The sequence below is a fragment of the Podarcis pityusensis genome (genome assembly GCF_964106645.2).
Source record: "Podarcis pityusensis genome assembly, chromosome: Z".
In the NCBI taxonomy this organism is placed as follows: Eukaryota; Metazoa; Chordata; class Lepidosauria; order Squamata; family Lacertidae; genus Podarcis; species Podarcis pityusensis.
In genome coordinates this window covers 28,529,697-28,539,834 of record NC_138044.1, presented here as the reverse complement: position 1 = coordinate 28,539,834, position 10,138 = coordinate 28,529,697, and the positions used below count along the sequence as shown (strand labels likewise).

Sequence of the window (10,138 nt, the reverse complement as noted above, 5' to 3'; positions counted from 1 at the left end):
ATGGCTAACTTAACCCAACAACCCCCCCCCCAATGCACAAACAAATCCCACTGCAGCCAACCAAAGGCAATCAACCACACCCCAGGCCACCCCAACCTCTCTTACCACCAAGGAAACATAACTAGTGAATAGAAAGAGAACCTACCCAAGTGACAGTGAAACAAAACCCACATATATACACTAAGTAAAAGAACATAAGCTTCACCACCCCACTCCCTCTCTCCCATCCCCCCTCTTTCCTTCCCAACCCTATACTGCATATAACACCAACGTCTCACAACAAATGTAACAGATCCATAGAAAACACAACCTGAAGAAAGAGACAATGCATGTGCTTTTGTAAACAAGGAAAATCTTTAATATACATTATTTAAAAATAAAATAAAAATAAAATAAAGGAACAGAAGGGGTGGGGAGGGAGATCCATTAATCTTAAATTGCCTGCTGCAGAAACCAATTGCACCATACAAACCTGGCAGAACCCAATGAAGGTTGTTGTATAGCAACTGCATTTGACAGATTGCACTTTTGATTTTGATGGAGGAACATTTGGCTTGCTAAAGCTACTTTTTTCCCATTGAACAAGAACAAAAAAAAAAAAAAAAAAAAAAAAAAGAGAGAGAGAGAGAGAGGCAAGAACTGACATATGACTTTCGGCTTACAGTACAGAGTTACTGGTCACCTGCACTTCATCAGGCGCTGGATACCTTTATCTTCTATATCTCCATCTGACATAATGCCCTGGATGTATACAGCGCTGCAGTTATAAATCTGATACTAACTTGCCTTCAGTTCCAACATGGAGTTTTCATAAATTGTTCCTTCCAGTTTGAGGAACTCTTAGCAGGGAAACATTTCAGATCTGTTTTTACCATTTGGGGGCGGGAATGGTGGTTGGTTTCATTGCGGCACAATTTATTGTCACATGTAATTACTGTTGTTTATGGGAGATTTGAGCCTTAGCTCGTTGCCCACGGATGAGGTAGCAAACCCCACTGAAATCAACAGGACTTGCTTCCGAGCAGAGGCATATGCCTGAGTTGTAAAAGCAATATTAGCTTCATTGATTAGGAAAAATGTAAACTGAATTTCAGGCTATGAGTCAAAATACAAACTGCTATATGTCTAATGATCTCTTGCGTGTGTGTCTCCCATCATGTGGTTCTCTGAATTCTGGGCTTGCTTTAATTTCTTTTTAAAGGTAGTAAAAACTTGGCAGTAACCATCCCTAGTAGTCCAGTCTCAGTCATGCCCAAGTTATTTTTCCTTTATGTGCTCAAATGTCAAGTCCCACAGGATAGCTATAATTTCATCCTCCAATTTATCTGGCTCATAATGAACTTTAATAAGCCCCTGCTCCATAAATTCACTAGCACTGTAATTAAGGTTATGCCATAACTATTTAGTTTTTTGGGGAAAACATTTGGGCAGTGTTGAAAAAAATGCCCCCTTGCCCCCTCTTCCTATTCATCTACATTGCCCTCATTTCTTTCTCCCTTCCCTTAATTTGGCCTCAGTAATACGGACACATAGCCAAACCTGGCTAAATAGTATAATGAAAACATCCCATTCATTGCAACGATCCTTGACTCATTGGGGTTCTGTGTGTGACTGTTCCAGGAAGCAATACATTCACTCTCAGTTAATGTTGTTTGTCCTCACTGATGGTTTTATGTTGCATAGCCAAACACGGTTGGCTGAAGACCTGCACGATGTCATCCACGTCATTCTGTGATCCCCAGTTGGTTAGAATTTCCTATGTGGCAAACCCAGGAAGAGGAAAGGAAAAGGGTGGGAGGTGGGGTGGATGTTGCAGAAGCAACAGCATGTAGGGGTAACAGGACAAAAAGGGGAGTAATTTTCACTGATAGGTTCTCAGGAAATGTTTCTTCTGACCATGCACCCCTCACCAGTATATTATACCCATGAATAAAAATGGAAATCCTAATTATAATCTGTTATTTGGTGCTATTCAGAAAAGTAAGCAAATAATGAGCACTGGATGAAACCATGAGCAGGATTATTAACCATTCGTCCAACCATTGATAGATCTAATGCTGCAATCCTGGAAGTAAGTCCCACTGAACTATCACTAAGTAGATTGCAATAGGATGCACTTTAAATTTAACCATTCATGTTAAAATTCCAGGATTTTCCTCCTCCATCCCTAAAATTGTTTTTAGATATGAGCTCTTTCCAGATAAAGAGAAATTAGTAGGTGGGTGGGTACATTTTTCAGTTTGTTTTTATCACAACACAACATAGCATCAGTCCTACAGCTAGATCTGATAGGTGTTGAGTCCCCATGCAAGAACTTGAGCCCAGAAGCCATGCCACCTGTTTATTCCAGGTCCGTATGAATATGGACTGGTTTTAACCAAAGGGATCTCAAGCAGATGTTTCAGTGTTTCCTTAACTCTCAACAGGAGCATTCTAAGCAGCCAGATGTGTTGGTCATGGGTTCCATCCCCCGTGTCACAATTATTAATTTTTTGCTTTTGGTTCCAGTCCCACCAATATTTTGCACTTGGCTTCTCCATGTGACAAACTACAGACTACAAAGTAAATGCCACAAACCTGAAATTTGCCCACAGCTGCTCTAAAGTGCCACACCACATAATGTAAATTTTACCAGCTGTTTTGAGTATCCATTTTGGGGATGAAAAAGCGAGAAAGAAATTTGTTTATTATTATTATTATTATTATTATTATTATTATTAATGCTAATACTAATAATACTCCGCCATCTGGCTGGGTTTCCTAAATGCAAAATAAGTATTAATGGTGGAGCAGGGATCCTCAAAATTATTACTGCTTTAGGGCTTCAACGAACTTTAATCAAATAATGGAAAAGAATCGGACATACTTTTAAAAACAGCATGTTTGGTGGAGTATGCAATTTTATTTTGCATTTTAAACAAAAGTTGCAAGCATTTCTGGACTCTTTCTTGATGCACCTCTTCAGAGAGCAAACACAAATCATTTTCCTGTTACCCTGCTGACCTTTGCCATGAGATGTTTTGCAATTCCCAATGAAAGACCCTTTCTCTTGAACCCCTCCCTCTGAAACATTGCAAAAAGAGACCTAACAGCCTCCCTTTCTCCCATTAATTGAGGGGGGAAATCCTCAACATGTGTTGAATCTCCTCATAATACTTAAAAAAATACTTAAAGAATGTGTAATAATAGGGGAATTAGAGAGAGGGTAAAATTAACCCATATGGTTAAAACTGAGTGGAAAAAAGAGGGGAGTTTGAGTGACATTTAAATGTACTCTGTCCAATTTTACCCTGGGGAGGAGTACTGGAATGGAGAATGATAGAATGTGCTCTTGCTTCCAGGACAGAGTGTGTGTGTGTAAGTGAACTTAGGCTCTCTCTTGTGCAAATGAAAAAATATTCTGAAGGCCACTTGATTGGGGTGGGGTGGGGGGTTACCTGTCACATGTAATGAGGGAAAATCTATCAGCTGTCTAGGTTAGCGTCCAGGAAAATCAAATGGTATTTTTTGTATTTAAAAGGGAAAAAAACACAGAGAGATTTAAGGGAAACCACCTCAAAGAAATTTGCCTAGGCATTTAACAAAGAGAGAGAGAGGGGGGAAAATGATTTTGACTCATTTCCTTTGCTCAAACATAAACCCATACTTCCTTCACCAACCAAACTTGGGTCATTATGGATTGACACCATTGCATATCAGGTTAGGGCTTTGTCCTTCAAGCATAATTTCACCTGGGGTGTCCCTTCACTTTCATGTACTGCGTTAAAATGAGCTTCTACATACACAGCAATCAAACCTGGTAGGAAAAGGCTATGTTTAGATAGGAAATTTATACTTTTCCCTGGCTTGTGCATTGATTTGGTCCATTTTAATCAATAGCTAGAAGGGATGGGTGAACTTGTCAATTTTTGTTTCTCTTAAGTTTCTCATTTTTCAGATCTTTTTTTCTCAACAATTCCACATTTTTATTTATTTAAAGAATCCTCCTGAAAGGGAAGGAGCTTGACCACCAACAAGATGGCGGCATAGGCTGATAGCTCCCTTGTTTATGAAAATCATCCCTGAAACTTGTCTCTAGAATGGGGTATGCTGTAGGGACCAAGGAGATCTAAGGAGCATAACATTCGAGTCCATTTTGCGATGATATACAAAGAATGTCACTTGGGACCTGAGGGTGATGGCGCAGCATCTAAAATGGCGTCAGAACACCCAGCTGGACCAGCCACAAGAAATGAATGAGGACACGCCAGTAACCTCAGCGGCCTTGAAATCAGCTATGAAGGAGGAGGTGGCACAGAAGTTTAAGACTTTCCAACAAGAATTAATAGACTGCTGTGCCACCTCATAAAAAATGAAGCTGGGAGTAGGGGGTAAAACCAGAATAGGAAAAAACATGAAACTGCCCCAGACATAGCCCCAGAAACATTACAGATGTCAATTACCGTATTTTTCGCTCTATAAGATGCACCAGACCACAAGAAGCACCAAGCTTTTGGAAGAGAAAAACAAGAAACAAAATATTCTGAATCTCAGAAGCCAGAACAGCAAGAGGGATCGCTGCGCAGTGAAAGCAGCAATCCCTCTTGCTGTTCTGGCTTCTGGGATAGCTGTGCAGCCTGCATTCGCTCCATAGGACGCACACACATTTCCCCTTACTTTTTAGAAGGGAAAAAGTGAGTCTTATAGAGCAAAAAATACGGTACTTTAAAGCTCCAGGAAGTGGGGTTCTGATATTACTAGGGATTTCTCTTTCATTTAGTGGTGCCCCACAAAGGTGCCACTCACAGCAACCAAGTATAGATTCTGCAGTTGGAACTACCTGAAGGAATAAGGGCTGAGGGCCTAGACAAAGAAGACAATGATGGTGATTTGGAGGAGGAAGAAGGCTGATAAGTAGTAAGCCCTCCAACAGCTAGGATTAGGGGGGAAATGGAGTTTCGAGTCTCAGAGTTCTTCCAAATAGGTATGACTGGCATTGAAACACATTGGATGCTTAGAGTTTAAACATCCCACAGATACAGTACAGACATGCAGCAAGGCTTAAAGTGATAAAGACTAGGAAATAGACCAAATAGCTAGAGATGTTTATTACAGAATGAACATCTCAAATAACATCTTTACTAACAAAAGAACTGGTAAATATTGTCCTTGCCTCAAATACAAGATGGGTGTGGCAATACTAATAGGTGCAGATTTAGACTTGGGGGGCAGGGGGCAGGAATTCTTGAGATAAAAATGGCCAACGCCTATTTGTTGAAGAAGTCCTGGAAAAACACACAATGGTCACGTTACTGTCACTATAGGCACCGAGTGAAGAGACAGCTCGATTTTCTTCATAAAGGGCTTAAGAAATAGGGGAAGTTTACTTAAGCAGAGATTATACTTGGGGGAGATGTAAATTGGAATTGGATTTAATGGAAAATTAAAATCAGCAAGGCAGCAAATTTCACATATGGCCCATTTTATGCAGCTATTACAAAAATATGACCTTCATTAAATATGGGCAGAAGCAAATTCAGGATGCTTTGTTTCTCAGATAATTTCAGAAAGTGTGAAGTTGGTACATTTGCCAGTAAATGCAAATTTAAGTGAATTTCTCCCCCATTCCTAGCAGCTAGATAAACTGGTAAATCTATAGGAAGCTGCCTTAAACATCCATTCATCATTAGGTTTACCAGTCTTGCTCAACCTGGAATCCTCCAGATCTTTGGAACTTCAGCTACCATCAGCCCAGCTAGCATGTTCTTTTACTTTCAGTATCTTTGACTTCGGACTTTGCTGCCTGCCACACCACTGGTAATATCATCAGCTGATGTAGCCATGATGTCTGGTCACCATTGGCTCAGCTGTTGTGACATCACAAAAGGCCTGGGTAGCAGAGACTCAGGAAGCTAAGTGCTTGTTAGCTTGCTTCATGGAAACAACTGAATATACATTTATTCCAACAGGCTTTTCCAGCTAAATAAATGAATATTTACAACAAATGTCTACTTTGCATGGTTTTAAAATTGTTTGCTTGCTTGTTTTTGGTTATTGTATATCAACTTGAGACAATTTTTTAATATAAAAAGCAATAAATGATAATAATTAGTGCTTTTTTCAGGGGGCACTTTAATTGTTAAAAAGTATTGCACTTACTGTAACAACTTCACAGTGAGGGCACCTATTTTTTCTAGAAAAAAAGCACTGATAATAATACTGCTTATTAGCTCAAAGTTTATGGAGCCTTTTACCAGAAAAAGACCAGCAACAGTTGTAGATCATGTTGCAGAGTTGCGCCTCAGCTATTTCATAAAAAATGATGTAAGCAGTCATCATTGCTAAGAAATTAATAATGGTATTTCTTGAGCCCCCAAGGGGCTGCTAGTTGCTTTAATTGTTTGGTAGCCCTGGAGATATAATGGTGTTACATTGTTTAAGTGATGGCTTACTTTTTTTTCTAAGGCACTATGCTGAGGGTTGCTGGAAATATTCAAATGATATGAGCATCATTTAACTATGATACTGACTTTTTTCTTTTTACACTGTCAGTACACCCATTATTCCTCCTCCTTGATGCTGAAGCAAAAGAAAAACCTATAGTCCCCAAGCATCCTTAGCAAAAACAGCAACAGCTAAACGACCAAAGTCAATGCGGTGCCCTCCAGATGTTGTGGACTACAACTCCCACAATTCCTGACTACTGGCCATTCTGGCTGGGGCTGATGTGGGATGTAGTCTGTAGGGAATCCAAATTGGCTAATCCTAAAGTCTGCAATGTAGCTACTTGGACATAGCTGATGCTCATAAATTGATTGCCTGATTTAATGAATTCCATGGGAATATATTCCCTCTCCACCCGTGCCCCTGACTGGATCTTTTCCCCCCTCTGGGACAGTGGTGATGATGACTCTACTATGCACGCCATTCTTTTTTACCTATGAAGCCAGATGTAGAAGGTAGAGAACAGCTGCAGAAAGTGCTGGAGTTATGATATATCTCCTAATACCCACAGGGACAATCAATTGTGTTTTATAGAGGGGCTGTTTGTGTCTTTCATTTTGTGTGTGTGTATTAAAATCTTGATGAAACCTTTTCTTTCCAAAGGCCCAACATTTCTCTTTTGCTCAACAGCAAAAACAAGTTGCAGCTGGGTCCATCTCCCTGGAGGAATCTTGTAACTTTCATATGGTGAAAGAATTACCATTGGTCCAAGTGAGGAAGACTTTCAGGTCCCCTCCACTGCTGACCATTATAGCTGGCAACACATTGAAGCATTCCAAATCCATCTGATTCAGCTGTGTACTGGAGAAGTACAAAAGCCCATGTAAATATATCATGCTATTACTGGTTGGCACAATTCATCTGCCATGGATAGACTCCACACGCCTGGATATTAAGACTCCCTATTAATTTTCATTACTCAACTTTATTTTGTTATTGGATCCTGGCTTGTTCCAATGAATGAAAAGTGGGAAAAGTAACATTATGAGGAGAGGGGAAAGCAAAAAATAGGGAAGGTCAAAGCATCTTACTTAAAGAACAATAGAATCTGTAGTTAATGAAGCTTTTCCATTGTACTCAGAACCTCCATCTTCATTTTCATGTTAATTTGCTAAGCATTTTATTCAAAGCAACTTTTTGGAAATGCAGCCAGAATGATCATTTGCACTGCATAAGATCTGCCAATGCAAACATCTGACAACAGGATAAAATAATAATATCTTATTGAAACAAAGAAGGGGGGGGGGGGGAGAACCACCAAGCAACTTTCTGTGGAAAGTGATGTCAACCATGAAGTGAGCTATATATTCTTTGTATTGGAAATTAGAACCGCATGAACCCTCTGTATGAAAACATGAGTGAAAGCATGCTTTTTAAGATAATCCCCTGAGGGGTTCTGGTTATTATTTCCTGGTTTTAATTTTAAAGTAATAAATAAGTGCAAGTGATGGACCAGACACCTAGAAACACCAGCATATTTGGACAAACATAGATCAGTGTAGTTTTTTAATACAAATGAGGATGTTGGTAGTTTTAAAATGTATTTCTTCTTTTTATAACATGGATTAATAGAGATGTTATCCTGAAACAGAAAAACCAACTACAGCTTCAGTGATCAGCAAGCTGTACATTTTCATGAGTCAGTTTGATCACTGGACAGAAAAATCTGTCCCTAAAGTATTATTTCAGTTGCCTCCGGCTGTGCAGATGATCAGACAATGGGCTGTAAATTATCCTGCAAATAATCTTTTGCAATAAGGCAAACACACAATGATTTAATATACGAGCCCCTTAAACTTATGGCCCTTTCAGCTTGCAAAATGGGACAGTTTTGCTCAGATTTAAAAAACATTCCAAATAGCCCCCAAATTAGTAAGTAACCATCTGTTCTGGTGGCTCAACACCTTCCATGACCATAAATTTCAATCTCAGCAACATTAACAAGGGATTTACTTGGCAGAAAGAAGCTCCACCTTTGGATCATGGGGAGTCAAGGTCAGTACAAAAAGGTCCTTAGGTGGTTTTTATTACTAGATGTAGCTGATTTTGACAGGCAAACTCAAGAGGCCAAGATTAACTAGTGCCTGAATTTTAAATCCCCTCTCTACTGTATTGCAAATTCAACTCCCCCCAACCCTGCAACTTTACTGATTACAAATGAAATCCTAATATTTGTCAGCTTAGGGGAGGTGTAAAGAAGGGTCCCACTTCTGATGGTGCTCTGCACTGCTGCAGAACACAATGTTTTACACGTTGTGATAAGATGGCAGAGTGAAGGCTGAAAGTTTAAACAAATCAAAGCAGTGATGGGAAAACTGTGACCCTCCTTATATTTTATTGGTCTACAACTCACATCAACCCCAGGTAGAAGGGCCAATTATCAGGGACTCCTAGTCCAACAATATGGAGGACCACAAGTTTCCTATCCCTGAATTAAACACCACACATACATCCATAAACAGAGGAACATAGAAAACTGCCTTGTACTGAGTCAGACTAATTGGTCCATCTAGTTCAGTTTTGTCTATTCCGACTGGCAGAGGCTCTCCAGGGTTTTGAGCAGGAGCTTTTCCCATCCCAACCTGAAGACAACAGGGAATGAACCTGGGGTCTTCTGTGCCTTTTTTCCACCTCACCATAGTCATTTTTAAAAAACCTAAAACTAAAATGTCCCAAACATTTTATCCTTCTCCCATGGGAAATGTGCACTCTATCATTTGGGTTGACATAAGAATGCAAGAAAAGCCTGCTGGGTCAGGCCAATGGTCGAGCCAGTCCCTCATCCTGTTTTCACAGTGGCCAACCATATGCCTGTTGGGAATCTGCAAGCAGGGGCCAAGCACCAGAGCACACTCTCCTCCTGTGGTTTCTAGCAACTGGTATTCAGAAAGCATTACTGCCTCCTACTGTGGCGACAGAGCATAGCCATCATGGCTAGTAGAGATAGTTGTGGTCAGAGGCACAGAGGTGATTCCTGCTGGGTCAGAGGTGATTCCTGCTGGGTCAGTGATGATTCCTGCATTGTGGGAGGGAAGAGTTGGGTCCCTTACAACTCTACAGTTCTGGATTCTATGAATACCAGTTGCTTATGTTCTTATAGAAGGTGCACTCTTATCATTTGGGTTGGCATTTTCCTTCATCTTCCCCATCTCTGCAATGTCCTTTTTTGAGATGGGGAGTGGCTGAAATTGTACACACCGTTGCTTGTTTAAAAGGCTTCTAGAAATCTTTTCAGGCAGGTCACCCCTCAAACTATAAAACTGAACAATAAACAACGAAAACACAGGGAAATCTAATTATGTCCAAAAAGTACACAAACCAGCACAATGATAAAAGCAAAGTAGTGCAATCTAACTCCAAATGAGGCCGTGCCACAAATTCATACAAAAGCCCAATGCTAGTGGCTCAGTCTCTTTTCTGACAATCCTGAATATGATTAATCATCATTTATATAAAAAGGAATATCTGAGTCTACAGGTGTTGTTGGGCTCCAACTCCCATTCAGTTCCAGACAGCAAGGCCAGGGGATAGGGATGGTGGGAGCTGGAGTCTAGAGGGCCGCAGGGTCCCTGTCTCGGATTTATATGAATGCTTTTTAAAGGCATAATTTCATCAAGACTCTGTTACAAACAGGAAACTGTCTGTAAACAAATTT

General features: G+C 40.2%; 1 long non-coding RNA gene across 1 annotated transcript; it reads right to left on the bottom strand.

Moving 5' to 3' along the window:
• Positions 1 to 1,648: 1,648 nt before the first annotated feature.
• On the bottom strand, positions 1,649 to 5,803 carry LOC308468884. Its single transcript, XR_013981932.1, has 2 exons — positions 5,676 to 5,803; positions 1,649 to 1,756 (listed from the first exon to the last, which is right to left on the bottom strand). It is a non-coding gene; the product is annotated as an uncharacterized lncRNA (long non-coding RNA).
• Between the last annotated feature and the right edge of the window lie 4,335 nt (positions 5,804 to 10,138).